Below are 21,084 nucleotides of genomic sequence, written 5' to 3'. Positions count from 1 at the left end.
TCGTCATGATGCCGACCGCATAGCTTTCTAACCCCGGTAGGGCTCCCTTCGAGAACTCAACTCCACCGTGTGCTAGCCCCACGGTGGGCGCCAACTGTCGTGGTTTTGTCACGGCAGATGTCCTCGTGAAAGGACTTAAAGATGGAGCCATCGCACCTTGGTGGCGACTCGAAGGGGGTGAGAGAAAGACAGACTCAGATTTACCCAGGTTCGGCCCCTCGTGAGGAGGTAAAAGCGTATGTCCTGCTTTGTGTGGATTAATGGTGGTTTCAATTACAAGGAGGGCGTAACTCGCCTGACCTAGCTCTCGATTCTCTCTAACTCGCCTGGCCCCTCCCTGGGACTCGCCTGTATATACAGGTCAAAGGCCCTAGGGTTTACAAAGTCCTGCCATGCTACTCTTTGTGGCTTTCCTTATCTCCAAGTCGTCGTGTCCTCCACGATCAGGAGCTTCCTTGGTAATCCATCATCTGCACGACCTCTTGAACCGCCATCTTGCTTCTGGGCCACCGGACGCGCCGTAAATGGTAAGTCGCCCCTTTGGCGACCCGGCCCACTAAGGGCGGGTTACCCTTGACGTGCGAGTGGCTCCGTACCTTCAGTTGTTTGCCCACACGCTGGGTGTGGGCGAAGTCGTGGATGGATTGCACTGATCCCCTCTATGGTCGTGGGTGTATCCATTGGCAGGTTGTGTTGATGCCGGCTAAGGGCGTAGTCATTGGCGGACTATATTGGTTGCCCATGTGTGTACCCAACACGGAGCATAGGTCTTCTACTAGGCATAGGGTGGACACCACCGTGTCCTGGGGGGGGGGGGGCTGGGTGTATACAGCCTCGGCTTGTTATTACGTAAGAGTGTCACGGTGGGGGTGTGTATGGGAGGTCGCGAGGACGCTATGGCCTCGTGAGTGTCCCTACCCCCGAGGCGTTGGGGCATTATCTTCTCCCTAGCGTGGAGCATAGGGATGCCACTAGGCATGGGGACAGACACCATCACTTCCTTGGGGGGCCCTAGGCGTATACAACCTTGGCTCATTATTACGTGAGAGTGTCACGGTGAGGGTGTATATGGGAGGTAGCGAGGACGCTATGGCCTCGCGAGTGTCCCTACCCCCGAGTCATTGGTGGACTCGATTGACTTGGTTTGGGTTATTGGCAAACCCTGCTGACTTCTTCTTCTTTAGGAGCGAGGTTGCGCACATGCACGAACAAACTTTGACCGGAGCCCCCAAGCGGGGGGTCGATCGCCCGACAATATAAAGAATGCAGAAACGTTAGGATGCCAAGCAGGTGCAATTGAACAACCAAATGATGCATAAACGAAAGTAGTAGCCGAGGAAAGTCCAAAGATGGGGGAGGCCGCATGGCCCTGGGGTTACCTACAGACTCGGGGAACCGAAAGGTTACCTAGTAGCAGCCAACAAAAAGTCACATGGGGCCAAGGTGCTGAAGTGCAGAAGGCTCCGTTGTCCCTTGATTTCCTCCCTCCGCGGCCACGACCCTCACGGGTCCACCCCCCCCCCCCCCCCGAGGCTCCAGGCCTTCCCTTGGCCCGAGCATCTCCTCCTCCTCCTCACGGCGCCCCAGCGGGCGGGGTACGAGCATGGACTTCTGGAGCCTTAGGTAACTGGAAGCCGTGTTCCTCATCTCGAAGGGCATCAAGGCGCAGGTGCCCGGGTACTCCCACCGGTAGCCAGTCTGCGTAGGCCAGAAGGGGCCATGCGCCGCGCTGTGTTGGTCGCGGATGTGTTGATGCAGATGGGGGTCGGCAATCGTGCCGACGACACCGACAGCGATGGGTGATGTGGGGAAGTCACCGTGTCGCATGGTCTGGGCCTCGCGAAGTTCTCGGATTGCTCTGATGATGCACTCGTGAGAACTGGTCGGACGTGCTCCAGAGTGCGCCCTCGGGATGTGCTCGTACACCGCCTCCGTCTCACTGATCAGCAAGGTTGTCAGAATCGCAATTCTGAATCGGATCGGAGCTCAGTTGGTAGGTGTAGAAACTTAGATTCTATGAGAAAATTGTAGAATCGGAGGGGCTAGTTTCGATCGTAAAGTCGTAAGATTCTAAGATTTGAGTCATGATTCTGACAACTTTGCTGATCAGGCTAGGGCCCTCCACGGTGGGAGCCCCCAGCCCTAACCCAAGAGGGCGGCAGAGCACGCATCCCTATGCGATGGGGGGCAGGGCTCCGTCCTCGGGCATGGAACCCGAAGCCTCAAAGCACTCCGCGAGGAGGAGCTCCTTCTTCTTCTTGCTCGGGTCCTTGCGAGGCAGCTCGTCATCTTCATCGTCTGAGTGTTCCGCTGCCGCGGCACGGTACGCTCGCTCCAGTGCGCAGACGGCATCCTTCTCGTGACAGGGAATGGTGATGACGCCGCTGCTCCCCGGCATCTTGAGGACATTGTATCCATGGTGGACCACTGCCATGAACTTGGCAAGCGTTAGCTACCTGAGGATGGCGTTGTATGGCAGATGGACGTGCGCGACGTAGAATACAAAGACCTCGGTGTGATAGTCCTGGCGCTCGTCAAAGGTGACGGGCAGGTGCACTTGCCCAATGGGTACGGTAGATCCCTCTGTGACCCCTGAGAAGGGCTTGGTCATAATGAGTTGCTCATACGGCAGATGGAGCTTCTCGAAGGTCTCGACTGAGAGCATGTTGAGCCTAGGTACACTGTCAATAAGGGTCTTGGTGACGAGGATGTTGCTGATAGTTGGGGTGCACATCATTCGGATCTTGCCGACCATGAACGAGCAGCTGAGTTGGTCGCTTGGGTCAAAAGCAATGGTGGTCTCGGACCAGTTGAGGGGACGCATCGCTTCAGGCCTCGGGAGGGCGGCATTCACCGTCCAGGATGGAGACACGGCCCTGACCTCCTGGAAGCCCCCAGCCCCGTCTTCTTGCATATCTTCATCCCTCCTCCTGGGCTGTGGGGGTAGCGGGGGCAGCCCGGCCTCCCGAGGGCAAGCCTCACGAGGTTGGCCGCGTCGCTACCCCTCCTGATGATTATCACGCCAGCGGTCCTCCTGAGGCTGGCCACGCCAGGGGTCCTCCTGAGGCTGGTCACGCCACCCCTGACACGGCTCATGATCATCCCAGCAGCCCCCATTGTGGCCTCCTCCGCGTGCAGGGCTTCTGTCGAACAGTCCGGGGGGCCTGTTGAAGTGTTCGGCACGAACCAAACGTAGTTCTTGACATTCAGAGGTGTCATGGCCGTTGGTGCCATGGAAGTTGCACGTTGGCCCTCCTCCGAATGGGTGTTCTCCCCCTCGGTTATGCTTTGCTTCGGGCTCGGCAGCTAACACCTTTGGGGCCTTGCGCTTCACCTCCTTGGCTTTGGCTTTCTTCTCTGTTGGGTCTGCCGCCTGGGGCCCAAGGAGCGACAGGTGCCCTTCTGCCTTGGCGCACTTGCTTGCCAAGTTGAACATCTCCAGTGCGGTGCTCATTTCATCATTCATGGCAACCTCTTCCTTCAACTTGAGGTCGGTGACTCCGTCGAAAAAAGCCGAGATGATAGGCTCGTACGACGCCTTGGGGATCTTGAGGCGCATGACAGTGAAACATTGTATGAACTTGTGCAGGGTCTCTCCCTCCTGCTACTTGACGCGTCGCAGGTCGTTCACGGTGGGAGCGCGGTCGCGGGTGCCCAGGAAGTTGGTGATGAAGCGCTCGCGCAGGCCATCCCAGGAGGTAATGGATGCCTTCGATAGGTTGAGGATCCATGAGAGTGTGCCACCCTTGAGCGCCATCGGGAACCAGCAAGCCATGATCTTGTCGCCTCCTCCTGTCGCCTTGATGCTCAGCGTGTAGAGTTGCAGGAACTCCACTCGGTCTTGCGTGCCATCGTAACGTGGGCGCAGGTCGGGCTTGAACATGCAGGGCCACACGATGGGGTAGAGCTCGGGGGCGATGGCGAAGCACCCCACTAGTCCAACGGGCACAGTACGCGCGGGGCTGTCGGGTCTTGTTGTTCCACAGGGTCTGCCTCGAGCGGGGCATGCTCCGGGTGCGAGATCTGCAACGCCGGGGGTGCGCACGCGTTGGCGTGAGATCTGCAACGCCGGGGGTGCGCATGCTTCATCCCCGGGCCTAGCCCTGGGTTCACGAGGCTGAGCGCGGGGTCGTGCTTCCTTCCTAGGCTCGGGGTCCGCGACACGCTGCGGAGGCGGGGGCGACGCGTCTTGCTCCTCGCTGTTCGTCAGGGACAGCTAGGGCCGGAGCGAGAAGGAGAGTGCTGCTGAGTCACCGGCGGCGGCGACGAGTTCCTCGATGCGATGAAGCCAGTCGTCGTGGCGGTCTGGAGCGGGCTGGTAACAAAGTAGCTTGCTGGCCATGGCAAGCGCGCGGTGGCCATGGGGCATCTCTGGCCGAGTGTTGGATGCCGACCCCGAAGGCTTGACGAGCGACGGTGTGGAGGTGCGGTCGTCGACATGCTCGGTTGGGGGTTGGAGGAGCCCTATTGATCTTGAGCTTCGGGGCCGGTGGCACCGTTCACCACGGGTGACGGCGACTGGCGCGCGCCGGCAGCAGTGACGGGCGTGGTCTAGGTGATGCGGGTGGCGCGGCGTTCCGCGCGTACCTGGCGAGTGTCAGCCATAGGAGCCGTGGAGCTTGGCGAGGACGGAGCTTGGAGGAAACCTCGACACGCCCCTACCTAGCGCGCCAAATGTCGGATTTCGGGCTCCGCAAAACCCTAAGGATTCGAACACTAGGGCATGTATGAAGATATCCCCTGCTTCCCCTCGCCTAGCTCACTACTCAATGAAAACGATGAAGGACTCACTTGATGGCGAGGGGAACACATGACACAACAGTTTACCCAGGTTCGGGCCGCTGCGAAGCGTAAAGCCCTACTCCTGCTTTTAGTGGATTGCCTGTCACGGAGGTGATGGGTGAGTTAGTACAGTGTTATTGAGCCTTCGGAGGCTGAGTGACTAAGTGTGATGTTCTACTATCCGAATGAACTCCCCTTCTCCAGTATCCTATGCTATCTATTTACAGCGGAGGCTCGGGTCCTCTTCCCTCATAGCTTCGGCGGAAGGGATCCCACAGCGGTCCATTTTGAAGGGGAACACGGGAACATGCTCCCCTGCCCAAAGATGGTCTTCGCCCGCAAAGTAATTGTCCGCCCTGCAGAGACGGGCCCATGGATGACGTTCGCCCTACTGGCGGGAGACTGCGGCTTTGTTGCAACAGAAGGGAAACCTTTGGGGATGCCTTTGGGAAGCATGTGCGCCCTCGCCTTCTTTTCACCAAAGGGGAACCTGTCCCGTACTGCCATCTGTTGTTTGCCTGTTCTTTCCTGGCGTCACCCTAAACTCCTCAGGGCCGGCCCTGCCTTGGAATATCCGTTGTTCCAGAGGGGTCCTGAGGAGGCCCCCTGCGGGTCTTGACGCTACTCCTCCTCGTGAGGCTTGGCTCCTCACAAGGGCCTTCCCTTAAGCCGTGTCGGGCTTGTTGCATCGCTCCAATGAAGCGGGTCCGCCCTAGGACATAGGCAGGCAAGTCTGGGTACCCCCAATCCCAGAATGTCGACACCAGCCCGCACATACCTTAGCCACCATTGAACCGACCGGATTCTAGGACGGCCCAAGAGGTGAGGGGCTACGGGTCCAGTTCGGCTCCTGAGTCGCGGTGCTCAGGAGTCCCCCTTGACGTGCGAGAAGCCCTCATGAGGGGAACGCGGCAAGATTTTGAAATTTCAGAACACCTTCAGCACTCTGCTTCGGCAGGGCCCGCCCCGCGCGTACCTCCGCCGCCATTGGACCAACTGGATACCAGGACGGCCCAAGGAGGAAGGGGCTACGAGCATAGTTAGGCCCCTGAGTCGCGATGCTCAGGTGTCCCCCTTGACGTTCGAGTGACTCCAATGTCCCTCCTAAGAAACTGACAATTTGAGACTCCCGAACTCCTTGAGCACTCTGCGTCGGGAGGGCCCGCCCCGCGCGTACCTCTGCCGCTGTTGGACCGCCTGGCGGCCCAAGCGGGAAGGGTCTACGGGCGCAGTTCAGGCTCCTGAGTCGCAATGCTCAGGAGTCCCCCTTGACGTACGAGTGACTCCAATGTTCTCCCTAAGAGATTTTAAGTGGCTTGTTGAGCGCACTAGGTTCTGCGTCGGCAGGGACCGCCCCGCGCGTACCTCCACCGCCGTTGAACCTACCGGATTCCTAGACGGCCCTAGAGGGAAGGGGCTACGGATGCAGTTAGGCTCCTGAGTCGCGATGCTCACGGGTCCCCCTTGACGTACGCGCGGCTCCGTACCTCCAGTTGTCCGTCCCCCGCACTGGGCGTGGGTGTAGTCATAGGTGGACTGGGTTGACTTCCTGGCCAGCTGTGGGCATAGTCATTGGTGGACTATTTTGATTTCCTTGCCACCTACGGGCATCATCATTGGCGGACTGAGTTGATTGCCTCCGTCTTCTCCCCAGCACGGAGCGTAGGGCTACCACTAGGCGTGGCAGGGACCCCTCCGCGTCCTCGGGGGGGGGGGGGCGAGCGTATACAGCCACAACTTGTTATTACGTGACAGTGTCACGGTCTTCTCCCCAACGCGGAGCATAGGGCTGCCACCCGATGTGGGAGGGACCCCTCCACGTCCTTGGGGGGCCTGGGCGTATACAGCCGCAACTCGTTATTACGTGAGAGTGTCACGCTGGGGTGTATCTGGGAGGTCGCGAGGACACTTTGGCCTCGCGAGTGTCCCTACCCCCGAGACATAGGCGCCTGATTCCTTTTGGGTCATTGGTAAACCCTGCTGACTTCTTCTTCTTAGGAGTGAGGCAGGGTGTCTGCTACCTCAGGAGGCCTGCAAGAATAAGCTTCGGCCGGAGCCCCCAAGCGGGGGGCCGACCGCCCAAAGATGGAAGCAAGGTAGAACGTTACGGTTAGAAGTGGGTGCGACAGAAACAACTGAAGGATGCGTAAATGAAAAGGGTGGCTGGGGAGTGCCCTTAAATCCTGGAGGCCACATGGCCCTGTGGGCGCCCTCAGACAGAGTGAGCCAAAAATTTACCTGGCAGCAGCCAACAAAAGTCACCTGGCGGCCATGCCGCTGAAGGGCCGAGGGTAACATCGTCACCCGATCTTGTGCTTCCACGATCGCGACCCTCACGGGTCTGCCGTCTCCCAAGGCTCAGGACCTTCGCTTGGCCCGAGCATCTCCTCCTCTTCCTCACCATGCCCCAGCAGGCAAGGCATCAGCATGGCATGCTGGAGCCGCCGGTAGGTAGCAGCCGCGTTCCCTAGCCCGAACGGCATGAGGGTGCCGGCGCCTGGGCACACCCACCGATGGTTAGTTCGCGCGGGCCAGAAGGGGCCTTGAGTCTCAGCTCTGTCGATTGCGAGCGCGTTGATGCAGATGCGGGGCCGATCGACCATGCCGACGACGGCGACCGCGATTGGTGATGCGGGGCAGTCCCCGCATCGCACGGCGTGGGCCTCTCGAAGTTCTTGCATTGCTCTGATGACGGACTCACAAGAGCTGGGAGGATGTGCGCCGAAGTGCACCCTCGGGTTCTCCTCAAGCGCCACCCTCGCCTCACTGGTCAGGCCAGGAACCTCCCGGGTGGGAGCCCCCAGACCGACCAAAGGGGGGCGCCGAGCGCACCTTCCGATGCGATGGGAGGCACGACCCCGTCCCCCGGCACGGATCCCGAAGTCTCAGGGCGCTCCATGGGGAGGAGTTGCGTCTTCTTCTTGCGTGAGTCCTCGCGAGGTGGCTCGTCTTCTTTGTTGTTCGAGCGTTCCACCACCGCGGTGCTGTAGGCGCGCTCGAGTGTACAGACGACATCCTTCTCGTCGCAGGCGATGGTGATGACACCGCCGCTCCCTGGCATCTTGAGGACATTGTAGCCATGGTGGGTCACTGCCATGAACTTGGCGAGAGACAGGTACCCAAGGATCGCGTTGTATGGCAGGTGGATGTGCGCGATGATACGTCTCAAACGTATCTATAATTTTTGATGGTTTCATGCTATTATCTTGTCAAACTTTGGATGTTTTGTATGCCTTTTATGTCTTTTTTGGGACTAACTTATTAACTCAGTGCCAAGTGCCAGTTCCTGTTTTTCTGTGTTTTTAACCCTTTTCATAGGAGAATTTTGAACGGAGACCAAACGGAATAAAACTTCCAAAAATATTTTTTCCAAAACAAAAGACGATCAGGAGACTTGAGAACCAAGGCAGAGGGTCACCAGGGACCCCACAAGCCCTCATGGCACGGCCAGGGGGCGCACCTCCCAGGCTTGTGGGCTCCCTGGGCCTCCCCTTCCCTAGGTCTTTCGCCTATATATTCCCTAAAATGCGAGAAAATCAGGAGATCCACGAAAATAATTTTCCGCCGCCGCAAGCTTCTGTCTCCGCAAGATCCCATCTGGGGCACGTTCTGGTGCCCTGTTGGAGGGACGATTCGGATACGGCGGGCTTCTTCGTCAACACCATGACCTCTCCGATGATGCGTGAGTAGTTCACCATAGACCTACGGGTCCATAGCTAGTAGCTAGATGGCTTCTTCTCTCTCTTGTATCTTCAATACAAAGTTCTCCATGATCTTCATGGAGATCTATCCGATGTAATCTTCTTTGCGGTGTGTTTGTCAAGATCCGATGAATTGTGGATTTATGATCAGATTATCTATGAATCTTATTTGAGTTTCTTCTGATCTCTTTTATGCATGATTTCATATCCTTGTAATTCTCTTCGAGTTGTGGGTTTTGTTTGGCCAACTTGATCTATGATTCTTGCAATGGGAGAAGTGCTTGGTTTTGGGTTCATACCATGCGGTGACCTCACCCAGTGAAAGAAGGGGTAGCGAGGCACGCATCATGTTGTTGCCATCAAGGGTAAAAATATGGGGTTTTCATCATTGGTTTGAGTTTATCCCTCTACATCATGTCATCTTGCTTAAGGCGTTACTCTGTTCGTCATGAACTCAATACACTAGATGCATGCTGGATAGCGATCGATGTGTGGAGTAATAGTAGTAGATGCAGAAAGTATCGGTGTACTTGTCTAGGACGTGATGCCTATATGTATGATCATTACCTTAGATATCGTCATGACTTTGCGCAGTTCTATCAATTGCTCGACAGTAATTTGTTCACCCACCGTAATATTTGCTATTTTGAGAGAAGCTTCTAGTGAACACTATGGCCCCCGGGTCTACTTCACACCATATTTTCAGCCTTACACTTTTACTTCGTTGCACTTTCCGCCTTCAGATATCACTTTGCAATCAATCTTGAAGGGATTGACAACCCTTTATAGCGTTGAGTGAAGCTCTTTTGTGTTTGCGCAGGTACTCTGGACTTGACGAGATTCTCCTACTAGATTGATACCTTGGTTCCCAAATTGAGGGAAATACTTATTGCTCCTGTGCTGCATCACCCTTTCCTCTTCAAGGGAAAAACCAACGCAAGCAAGTCTCCGTCAACGTGTCAATTTCTGGCGTTGTTGTTTGAGAAGTAGCAGAAGGATTTCTGGAGCCGTTGTCGGGGAGGATCAAGTCAAGAGCTCATCCAAGTAAGTGTCGCAAACTCATCTCTTGCATTTACTTTTTTGTCTCCCGTTTTCCTCTCCCCCACTTCTGAGAAACAAAAATTTACAAAAATATTTGTCTTTTTCGTTTTCCTTTTTCGTTCGCCCTTTTCTCTCGCTTGCTTTCTGTTCGGTTATGTGCTTGCTTGCTTGCTGGAGTCACCATGACTGAAAACACCAAACTTTGTGACTTCTCGAATACTAATAATAATGATTTTATTAGTACTCCGATTGCTCCCGCCACTAGTGCGGAATCGTACGAAATCAAAGCTGCTTTGTTGAATCTTGTTATGAAAGAGCAATTCTCCGACCTTCCTAGTGAAGATGCCGCATCCCATCTTAATACCTTCATTGAGCTTTGCGATATGCAAAATAAGAAAGATGTGGATAATGATGTGATTAAATTGAAGCTTTTTCCTTTCTCGTTGCGAGATCGAGCAAAAACTTCATTTTCGTCTTTGCCCAAAAATAGTATTGATTCTTGGAATAAGTGCAAAGATGCTTACATGTCCAAGTATTTTCCGTCGGCTAAGATTATCTCGCTCCGTAATGATATCATGAATTTTAAGCAACTTGATCATGAACATGTTGCACAATCTTGGGAGAGAATGAAATTGATGATTAGAAATTGTCCCGCTCATGGCTTGAGTCTTTGGATGATTACGCAAATCTTCTACGTTAGCTTGAATTTCGCTTCTAGAAATACCTTAGACTCCGCCTCAGGTGGAACATTCATGGAAATCACATTAGGAGAAGCCACAAAACTCCTAGAAAATATCATGACGAACTACTCTCAGTGGCACACTGAAAGGTCACCTACTAGTAAAAAGGTACACGCTATAGAAGAAATTAACTCATTGAGTGTTAAGATGGATGAGTTAATGAATTTGGTTGCTAGTAGAGGTGCTCCTTTAGATCCTAATGATATGCCCTTGTCTTCCATGATTGAGAGTAGCAACGCTAGCTTGCACGTTAATTTTGTTGGTAGGAATAATTTTGGCAACAACAATGCTTTTAGAGGAAACTATGTTCCTAGGCCTTTTCCTAGTAACTCCTCTAATAACTTTGGCAACTCCTACAACAATACTCATGGCAATTACAATAGATTACCCTCTGATTTAGAGAGTAATATCAAAGAGTTTATCAACTCACAAAAGATTTTCAATGCACCCATAGAGGAAAAACTACTCAAAATTGACGATTTGGCTAGGAGCGTTGATAGAATGTCTAGTGATATTGATGCTTTGAAAGTTAGATGTGCTCCTCCCAAGATCAATATGGACGACACTTTGAAAGCTATGTGTGTTTCCATGAGTGAGTGCAAATAAAGAACCGCCCAAATTCGTGCTAGACATCAATGGCTTAAAACGGCGTGTTCTCGTGATAAAAATCACGAAGATCTTAAAGTGCTTGGTGTGACTCCCATTGAATCTTTGTTTTCTTGTGTCAAACCTAATGATGAGGGGGCTATATATGAATCCACTTTGGTTGAAAAACGCCCCAATGATTCGAAGTCCATCTATCTTGATGCTAAAAGCATTGAAAGTGGAGCAAAAGATATTAAAACTTTGAGTAGTAATGAAATTACTACTTTGGATTTCAAGGAATTCAATTATGATAGTTGCTCCTTGATTGAATGCATTTCCTTGATGCAATCCATGCTAAACTCTCCACACGCTTATAGCCAAAACAAGGCCGTTACCGATCATATTGTCGAAGCTATGATAAAATCTCTTGAAGAGAAACTTGAATTGGAAGTTTTTATCCCTAGAAACCTTCATGATGAGTGGGAACCTACTATCAAAATCAAAATCAAAATCTATGAATGCAATGCTTTGTGTGATTTGGGTGCTAGTGTTTCCGCGATTCCAAAGTCTTTATGTGATGTTCTGGGTTTTAATGAGATTGAGGAGTGTTCTCTTAATTTGCATCTTGCGGATTCTACTGTCAAGAAACCCATGGGAAGTATCAATGATGTTCTTATTATTGCAAATAGGAACTATGTACCCGTGGATTTCACTGTGCTTGACATTGATTACAATCCTACATGCCCTATCATTCTTGGTAGACCTTTCCTAAGGACTATCGGTGATATCATCAATATGAAGGAAGTGAATATTAGATTTCAATTTCCTTTAAAGAAGGGCATGGAGCATTTTCCTAGAAATAAAATAAGATTGCCTTATGAATCCATGATGAGGGCTACTTATGGTTTGAGCACCAAAGACGACGATACGTGATTCTATCGCTTTATGCCTAGCTAAGGGCGTTAAACAATAGCGCTTGTTGGGAGGCAACCCAATGAATTTATCTTTTTACTTATGTTTTGTTGCGTTCACAACATCATAATTCTGTTATGATTGTGTTTTTTGTGTTTCTTTTTGTGTTTGAGCCAAGCAAAACCTTTGTGACTAGTCTTGGTGATGGTTGTTTGATCCTGCTAGAAAAAGATAGAAACTTTTCGCTCACGAGAGTATTTTTCATTTTTATTCAGAAAGATATTTTGAGTTGATTCTTTTTGCTGCTGGTTGATATGCCTTTTTCCCAGGAAGCCGTAATTGTTCAGAATTTTTGAGGTACCAGAAGTATACGAAGTATACAGATTGCTACAGACTGGTCTGTTTTTGACAGATTCTGTTTTTGTTGAGTTGGTTGCTTGTTTTGATGGAACTATGGATAGTATCGGGGGGTACTAGCTATGGAAGAGTGAGAATACAGTAATCTAACACCAATATAAATAGAAATCAAGATTTCTACAGTACCTAAAGAGGTGGTAGTTTGTTTTCTTGTTCTGATGATATCACAAGTTTCTGTTTAAGTTTTGTGTTGTGAAGTTTTCAAGTTTTGGGTGATGTTCTCATGGACAAAGGGATAAAGAGTGGAAATAGCTCAAGCTTGGGGATGCCCAAGGAATCCCAAGCCAAATTCAAGGACACCAAAAAGCCTAAGCTTGGGGATGCCCCGGGAAGGCATCCCCTCTTTCGTCTTCAATCCATCGGTAACATCACTTGGAGCTATATTTTTATTCACCACATGATATGTGTTTTTCTTGGAGCGTCTTGTATTGTAGGAGTCTTTTCTTTCTGTTGTGTCACAATCATCCTTGCTCCACACCTTTTGAGATAGACATGCACTCATCGTGATTTTGCTAGAATGCTCATCGTGCTTCACTTATATCTTTTGACCTAGATAATTTTGCTCTGTGTGCTTCAATTAGATCTTTTAGAGCACGGCGGTCCGTAACTTGGTAGTTGTCTTGTGCTATGAAAGTAGTCCCAAAGGTGATAGGTACCCAAAGAGGATACAAAAAGTTCCATCTTCATGTGCATTAAGTAGAAAGAGAAGTTTTGATTCCTCTCATTTAGTTTTGAGACATGGATTTGGTAATATTAAGAGTTATGTTAGTATGGTGTTGTGAATCTAGAAATACTTGTGTTGAAGTTAGTGATTCCCGTAACATGCACGTATGGTGAACCGCTATGTTAGGAAGTCGGAGCATAATTGATCTATTGATTGTCATCCTTTGTGTTGCGGTTGGGATCGCGCGATGGTTAAACACCTACCAACCCTTCCCCTAGGAGTATGCGTTTAGGACTTTGTTTTGATTACTAATAAAAACTTCCGCAACAACTATGTGAGTTCTTCATGACTAATGTGAGTCCATGGTATAGATGCACTTTCACCTTCCACCATTGCTAGCCTCTCTAGTACCGCGCAATTTTCGGGGGTGCACAAACCCACCATATGCCTTCCTCAAAACAGCCACCATACCTACCTACTATGGCATTTTCATAGCCATTTCGAGATATATTGCCATCCAACTCCCACCGTTCCGTCTCAGCCATCACTCTCATATTGCCATTGCATGATCGTAAGATAGCTAGCGAGATGTTTCAACGTCATACGCCAAGCTAGATCGTTGCACATCCTGGTAAACTGCCGAAGGCATTTCCTATAGAGTCATCATCGTTCTAAGCTTTGAGATGTGAGTAAATAAAAGTGTGATGATCATCATTATTAGGCATTGTCCCATTGAGGAAATAAAAAAAAGAGGCCAAAGTTGCCCACAATAAAAAAAAGATATGGAAAGAGGCCAAAGAGCCGAAACAATATATATATATGTGTGTGTGTGTGTGTGTGTGTGTGTGTGTGTGTAAAAAAGAGAAAAAGAGAGAAGGGACAATGCTACTATCTTTTTCCACACTTGTGCTTCATAATAGCACGATGCTCTTCATGATTGAGAGCGTCTCGTTTCGTCACCACCATATGCTAGTGGGAATCTTTATTATATAACTTGGCTTGTATATTCCAATGATGGGCTTCCTCAAAATTTCCCTACGTCTTCGTGAGCAAGCAAGTTGGATGCACACCCACTAGTTCTCCTTTTGAGCTTTCACATACTTATAGCTCTAGTGCATCCTTTGTATGGCAATCCCTACTCATTCACATTGATATCTATTAATGGGCATCTCCATAGCCCTTTTATACGCCGAGTCAATGTGACCATCTTCTCCTTTTTTGTCTCACAACCACCACCACACTCTATTCCACCATAGTGTTATATCCATGGCTCACGCTCATGTATTGCGTGATAGTTGAAAACGTTTTGAGAAAGTAAGAGTGCGAAAAAAATTACTTGGCCAATACCGGGGTTGTGCATGATTTAAATTAGTTGTGTGGGGATGGTGGAGCATAGCGAGACTATATGATTTTGTAGGGATAACTTTCTTTGGCCTTGTTATTTCGAAAGTTCATGATTACTTTGCTAGTTTGCTTGAAGTATTATTGTTTTCATGTCAATAGCAAACTATTGTTTTGAATATTACGGATCTGAACATTCATGTCACATGAAAGAAGTTACAAAGGACAACTATGCTAGGTAGCATTCCACATCAAAAATTCAGTCTTTATCACTTCCCTGCTCGAGGACGAGCACGAGTTAAGCTTGGGGATGCTTGATATGTCTCCAACGTATCTATAATTTTTTTATGGTTTCATGCTATTATCTTGTCAAACTTTGGATGTTTCGTATGCCTTTTATATCTTTTTTGGGACTAACTTATTAACTCAGTGCCAAGTGCCAGTTCCTGTTTGTTCCGTGTTTTTGACCCTTTTCAGAGGAGAATTTTGAACGGAGTCCAAACGGAATAAAACTTCCGAAAAGATTTTTTCCAAAACAAAAGACGATCAGGAGACTTGAGAACCAAGGCAGAGGGTCACCAGGGACCCCACAATCCCTCATGGCACGACCAGGGGGGGCGCACCTCCCAGGCTTGTGGGCTCCCTGGGCCTCCCCTGCCCTAGGTCTTTCACCTATATATTCCCTAAAATCCTAGAAAAAATCAAGAGATCCACGAAAATACTTTTCCGCCGCCGCAAGCTTCTGTCTCCGCAAGATCCCATCTGGGGCACGTTCTGGTGCCCTGCCGGAGCGTAGATTCGGATATGGAGGGCTTCTTCATCAACACCATGACCTCTCCGATGATGCGTGAGTAGTTCACCATAGACCTACAGGTCCATAGCTAGTAGCTAGATGGCTTCTTCTCTCTCTTGGATCTTCAATACAAAGTTCTCCATTATCTTCATGGAGATCTATCCGATGTAATCTTCTTTGCGGTGTGTTTGTCGAGATCCGATGAATTGTAGATTTATGATCAGATTATCTATGAATCTTATTTGAGTTACTTCTGATCTCTTTTATGCATGATTTCATATCCTTGTAATTCTCTTCGAATTGTGGGTTTTGTTTGGCCAACTTGATCTATGATTCTTGCAATGGGAGAAGTGCTTGGTTTTGGATTCATACCGTGCGGTGACCTCACCCATTGACAAAAGGGGTAGCGAGGCACGCATCGTGTTGTTGCCATCAAGGGTAAAAAGATGGGGTTTTCATCATTGGTTTGAGTTTATCCCTCTACATCATGTCATCTTGCTTAAGGCGTTACTCTGTTTGTCATGAACTCAATACACTAGATGCATGCTGGATAGCGGTCGATGTGTGGAGTAATAGTAGTAGATGCAGAAAGTATCGGTCTACTTGTCTCAGACGTCATGCCTATATGTATGATCATTGCCTTAGATATTGTCATGACTTTGAGCGGTTCTATCAATTGCTCGACAGTAATTTGTTCACCCACCGTAATATTTGCTATTTTGAGAGAAGCCTCTAGTGAAGACTATGGCCCCCGGGTCTACTTGACACCATATTTTCAGCCTTACACTTTTACTTCATTGCACTTTCCGCCTTTAGATCTCACTTTTCAATCAATCTTGAAGGGATTGACGACCCCTTTATAGCGTTGGGTGCAAGCTCTTTTGTGTTTGCGCAGGTACTCTAGACTTGACGAGATTCTCCTACTGGATTGATACCTTGGTTCTCAAACTGAGGGAAATACTTACCGCTCCTATGTTGCATCAGCCTTTGCTCTTCAAGGGAAAAACCAACGCAAGCAAGTCTCCGTCAACGTGTCAATTTCTGGCACTGTTGTCTGAGAAGTAGCACGCGACATTGAAGACGATGATCTCAGTGTGGTAGTACTAGCACTCACCGAAGGTGACTAGCAGACACACCTGCCCGGTGGGCACGGTGGACTCTTCCGTGACTCCTGAGAAGGGCTTGGTCGGCATGAGTTGTTTGTACGGCAGCTGGAGTGTCTCGAAGGTATCGACCGAGAGGACGTTGAGTCTCGCTCCACTATCGATAAGGGTCTTGGTAACGAGGATGTTGCTGATGGTCGGGGTGCACATCATGGGGAGCTTGCCGGCCATGAACGGGAACCTGAGTTGATCACTTGGCTCGAAGGTGATGATGGTCTAGGACCAGTTGAGGGGGCGCATCACTTCAGGCTTCGGGAGAGCGGCATTCACATCCCGGGCGAACTACTTGAAGGCGCGGTTCGAGGCTAGTGTCTTGGCGCCACCCAGGATGGAGGCCACCGCCCTGACCTACTGGAAGCCCCCATCCCCATCATTCTTCTTGTCTTCATTCCTCCTTATGAGTGGCGGAGGCAACGGAGGCAGCCCAGCCTCACAAGGGCGAACCTCACGAGGCTGACCGCGTCGTTGCCCCTCCAGAAAGTTGTCGCGCCAGCAGTCGTCCCGAGCCTGGTCACGCGAGCGGTCCTCCTGAGGCTGGCCGCGCCAACGGTCTTCATGAGGTTGTTCATGCCACCCCTGACGCGACTCCCGGTCATCCGAGCGGCCTCCACTACGACCACCGCCATGCGCGGGGTCTCTGTCTCCCCGTCCGTGGCGCCTGCTGAAGATCTCGGCAAGGACTAGTCAGAGCTCATGGCACTCGGAGGTATCATGGCGCTAGTGCCGTGGAAGATGCACATTGCCCCCCCCCCCTCCTGACGGACGCTCTCCCCCTCGGCCGTGCTTCACCTCAGGCTCGGCTGCGAGCACCGCTGGAGCCTTGCGCTTGTCTCCTTGGCCTTGGTCTTCGTCTCTTCTGGTTTCGCCGCCTGGGGCCCGAGGAGCAACAGGAAACCTTCTTTAGCCCTGGCGCACTTGTTTGCCAGGTTGAACATCTCCAGTGCAGTGCTCATTTCATCACTCATGGCGAGCTCCTCCTTCGTCTTGAGGTCGGTGACTCCGTCGGAGAAGGCCGAGATGATGGCCTCGTCCAACGCCTTGGGATCTTAAGGCGCATGGCCGTGAAGCGTTCTATGAACTTGTGCAGGGTCTTCCCCTCCTGGTACTTGATGCGCCGCAGGTCGTTCACGGTGTGAGCGCGGTCGCAAGTGCCCTGGATGTTGGCGATGAAGCATTCGCGTAGATCATCCCAGGAGGTGATGGACGCCCTTGGGAGGTTGAGGAGCCAAGAGAGCACGCGGCTCTTGAGCGCCATGGGGAACTAGCACGCCATGAACTTGTCGGCCCCTCCTGCCGCCCTGATACCCAGCGTGTAGAGTTGCAGGAACTCAGCCGGGTCCACGGTTCCGTCGTAGCGTGGGGGTAGGTCGGACTTGAACTTGCACGGACACTCAGTTGGGTAGAGATCAGGGGTGATGGTGAGGCACCCCACCGGCCTGACGAGTGCAGCGCGCGCGAGGGTGAACTGGTCGTGTTGTTCCAATGGGTCTGCTTCGAGCGGGGCACGCTCGTGGCGCGGGATTGGCAGCGCCGGGAGCGCGCGTGTCGGTGCGTGGCCGAGGAACCACCTGACAGCTTGCTTCATCTCCGGGCCTCGCCCTGGGTTCGCGAGGCCGGTCGTGAGGACGTGCTTCCTGCCTGGGCTCGAGGCGCTCGCCATGTCGTGGAGTTGGGGGTGGCGCGTCTTGGTCCTCGTCGTTCGCCAGGGACGGTTGGGGTCGAAACGAGCAGGAGAGCACCACAGGATCACCGGCAGCAGCGACGAGCTCCTCGAGGCACTAGAGCCAGTCGTTGTGCGGTCAGGGGTGGGCCAGTAGCGGAGCAGCTCGGCGGCAATCGCAGCATCTCCGGTCGGGCGTGCGAGGCCGACCCGGAAGCCCGGACGAGCGACTGAGTAGCGGTGCGTCCATCGGGCTGCTCGGTAGCCGGCTGGGAGGAACCTTGTTGTTCTTGAGCATCGGGGCCCGTGGTGGCGTTCACCATGGGCGATGGTGACCGGCCGCCGGTGGGGCACACGAGCGCCATCTGAGCAACGCGGGTGGCGCGGCGCTCGGCGCGAGCCCGGCGAGCGTCATCCATTGGAGCGGCGAAGCTTGGTGAAGGCGGAGCTTGGAGGGAACCTTGACACGCCCCCTACCCGGCGCGCCAAATGTCGAATTTCGGGCTCCGCAAAACCCTAAAGATTCGAACTCAATGGCGTGTACGAAGATCTCTCGCGAGCTCGCCTCATCTAACTCTCTACTCGCTGGGGATGGCAGAGAACTCACTCGATGGTGAGGGAGACACAGAACACAGCAGTTTCCCAGGTTCGGGCCGATGAGAAGGTTAATACCCTACTCCTGCTTTGGTGGATTGCCTCTCGTGGAGATTGATGGATGAACTAGTAGTACAGTATTCGAGGGCCTTCGCCCAATTTTGAAGGGGAACAGGGGAACATGCTCCCCTTCCCAAAGGTAGTCTTTGCCTACAAAGTGGCTGCCAGCGCTACAGGGGCGGGTTCAGGGATGACGCCGCCTGCGAGATGCCTTGGGAACCCCGATTCGTCCTTTCCCCCTTTGCACTAAAGGGGAAACTGCTTCGTCCTGCTGTCTGCTGCTCGCATGTCCTTCCTCCGTGTCATCCTTGACTCCTTTGGTCGAGTCTCCCCTCGGAATATCCGCCGCTCCAGAGGGGTCCTGATGAGGCCCCCTCCGGGTCTTGATGATGTTCCTCCTCGCGAGGCTTGGCCCCTCTCGAGGACCTTGCATTGAGTGGTGTCTCGCCCGGTTGTGCTATCTTGATGAAGTGGGCCAGCCCTGGGCCACAGGCAGGCAAGTCTGGGTACCCCCATTCCGAGAACACCGACAGGGATGGCCGGCAACCTTCCATGGAACAAAGTTGTAAACTTTCCAATGGCCTCCTTGGTTAGATGATCATCGTCGCTGATGATCCCCAAACGGCGACACATCAGCTTCTTTTCCATCTTTGCTATGGGCATGCCTCCTGCCATGTTCTTGAGCCAGGCGTTGGAGTGCCTGATGGTAAAGCCCCCACTGCCCACGACGGTGTCCATGCCCGCCATGGTATTCCTACAGGCTGTGTTGGGACGGGCAGGCGGGGATGGAAGGATTGGCAAGCTGGCCACGAGGAACAGTGGTGGCGCAGCACCAGCTTCAGGAGAAGTTGCCAAGTGATCTTCTAGAGCAGCTGCAATAGGAGTGCCCACACCATCTTCACGAGGGGCTAGCAGAAGGTCTTTAGGGGCCGCAGGTGCAGGTGATCCCGCCACCGTAGGCCAACAACATTGGTGGCCGAGTTGGTGGGACTCGGAGAAGCGATGGACGGACAAGGTAGACGTAGGGATCGACGACCCCGACTGGCAGCCGACCCTTTATGGGGGGAAGCAGGAGGCGAGGGCACCGGGCGACGGCCTGAAGTAGGGATGACACACCCGTTTGGGATTCCATGGAACAGGCTTAGGTCAACCGAGCGCTGATCTGAAAGGTCCCTCCACCTGTCCGTGCGGTCATCGTAGCGGTGCCGATCATCACGACACCCATCCGAGGACCTCTCTTCATGCCTTCGGTCTTCTGTTGGTGGAGCAGCACGCGAGCCACTCCTGAACAGCACGGCTGCCCAGCTACGCCCCTCCTCGTGGCAACGGAAGTCATCCTCGTCTTCATCGTCGCGGCACCCATCGTGGTCGTCGTCGCTGCGATTGTGACCATGATCACGGGCACAAGGACGCGCCCCGTCAAGTCGCTCAGACTTGCCATCCACCACGCCATGGCGGCAGTGGAAGGACTTGGTGGCTCTGGGGAGAAATACTCGATCTGCTCCGGGTGGACGATGACTCTTCCCGACAGCCCCGTGCGCCCCTTCTCGTCAGAAGAGGGATGGGAAACAGAGCGCATATGCTTCTTGATGATGGAGAGCCAGTTGACCTGAGGGATGAGGGTGCGGTCGGAGCACCACGCCCATAGCCGGACAGCCGAGGCATGTTTCTTGTGCGTCATCGTTGTGTCGATATAGTGCAGCATGCAGTCATCACCGGTGAGGTCGAAGATGAGTTCCTCATCCCATCCATGAAGAGCCACATAGTCGAGGTAGAGGTGGGCGTGGTAGGATAGCTTGGTGATGTCGACGTGAGCGTTGGCCCTCCACTTGTTGACGTGGATGCCGAGGCAGCCCCGTCTAACCCTCCCTTGCGTCACCGTCAAACGATCGCGGTCGTGCAATAGACGAAGCAGACGAGAAACTCCTCCAGGAAGTGTGACGACACCTCGAAAATCTCCTTCCCGACATGGGTGAAGGCGTGTCTCTCCTCCACGATGTCATCGATGTGGACGCGAGGACAGGAACCTCCCAGCTAGTGGACCGTTGTGTTGTCGGCGAGCAGGGAGGCATGATAGTCCATGGTCAGAGTGGCGGCGAAGGTGGTGAAGCACTTGCGAGGATGAGTCTCTGGGTCGCCCAAGCGCCCAGGGAGGGGGCAGCGACAGCAGCGGCATCATGCGAGTGGGGCGCGAGGGAGTGCGGCATATCCGGACTATGGGCCTTTTTGGTTCATGACTAACTTTGCCACAACTAACCTTAGGCAAAGTGTGGCTGCCACAAAAAATGTGGCTACCAAAATGGACACCACAAGTGTGGCAAGATTTGGCAAAAAATTGAGTGTATGACATGTGGACCATATAACTAGAAAAATGTGGCAATGACCAAACACATGCCTAAGGTATTGTGGCATGACTAAAGTTAGGCGTGGCAACCTTAGGCTGGGAACCAAACAGCCCCTATGGGATGCAGCGTTGCAGCCTCGAGGTTGGAGCTTGGCACAAATCTTTGGTTTGCACTCGCAGGATTTGTGTCCCAAGCGGTCGCACTTGCTGCATTTTATAGGGCCACGACACTCGGCGGAGTAATGGCCTTTGGCCCAGCATCGATAGCAGGCAATACCACACGGTCT

Source organism: Hordeum vulgare, chromosome 3H (genome assembly GCF_904849725.1).
Source record: "Hordeum vulgare subsp. vulgare chromosome 3H, MorexV3_pseudomolecules_assembly, whole genome shotgun sequence".
Lineage (NCBI taxonomy): Eukaryota > Viridiplantae > Streptophyta > Magnoliopsida > Poales > Poaceae > Hordeum > Hordeum vulgare.
The sequence above is the reverse complement of the archived record's forward strand: the minus strand, read 5'-3'. Positions refer to the sequence as shown.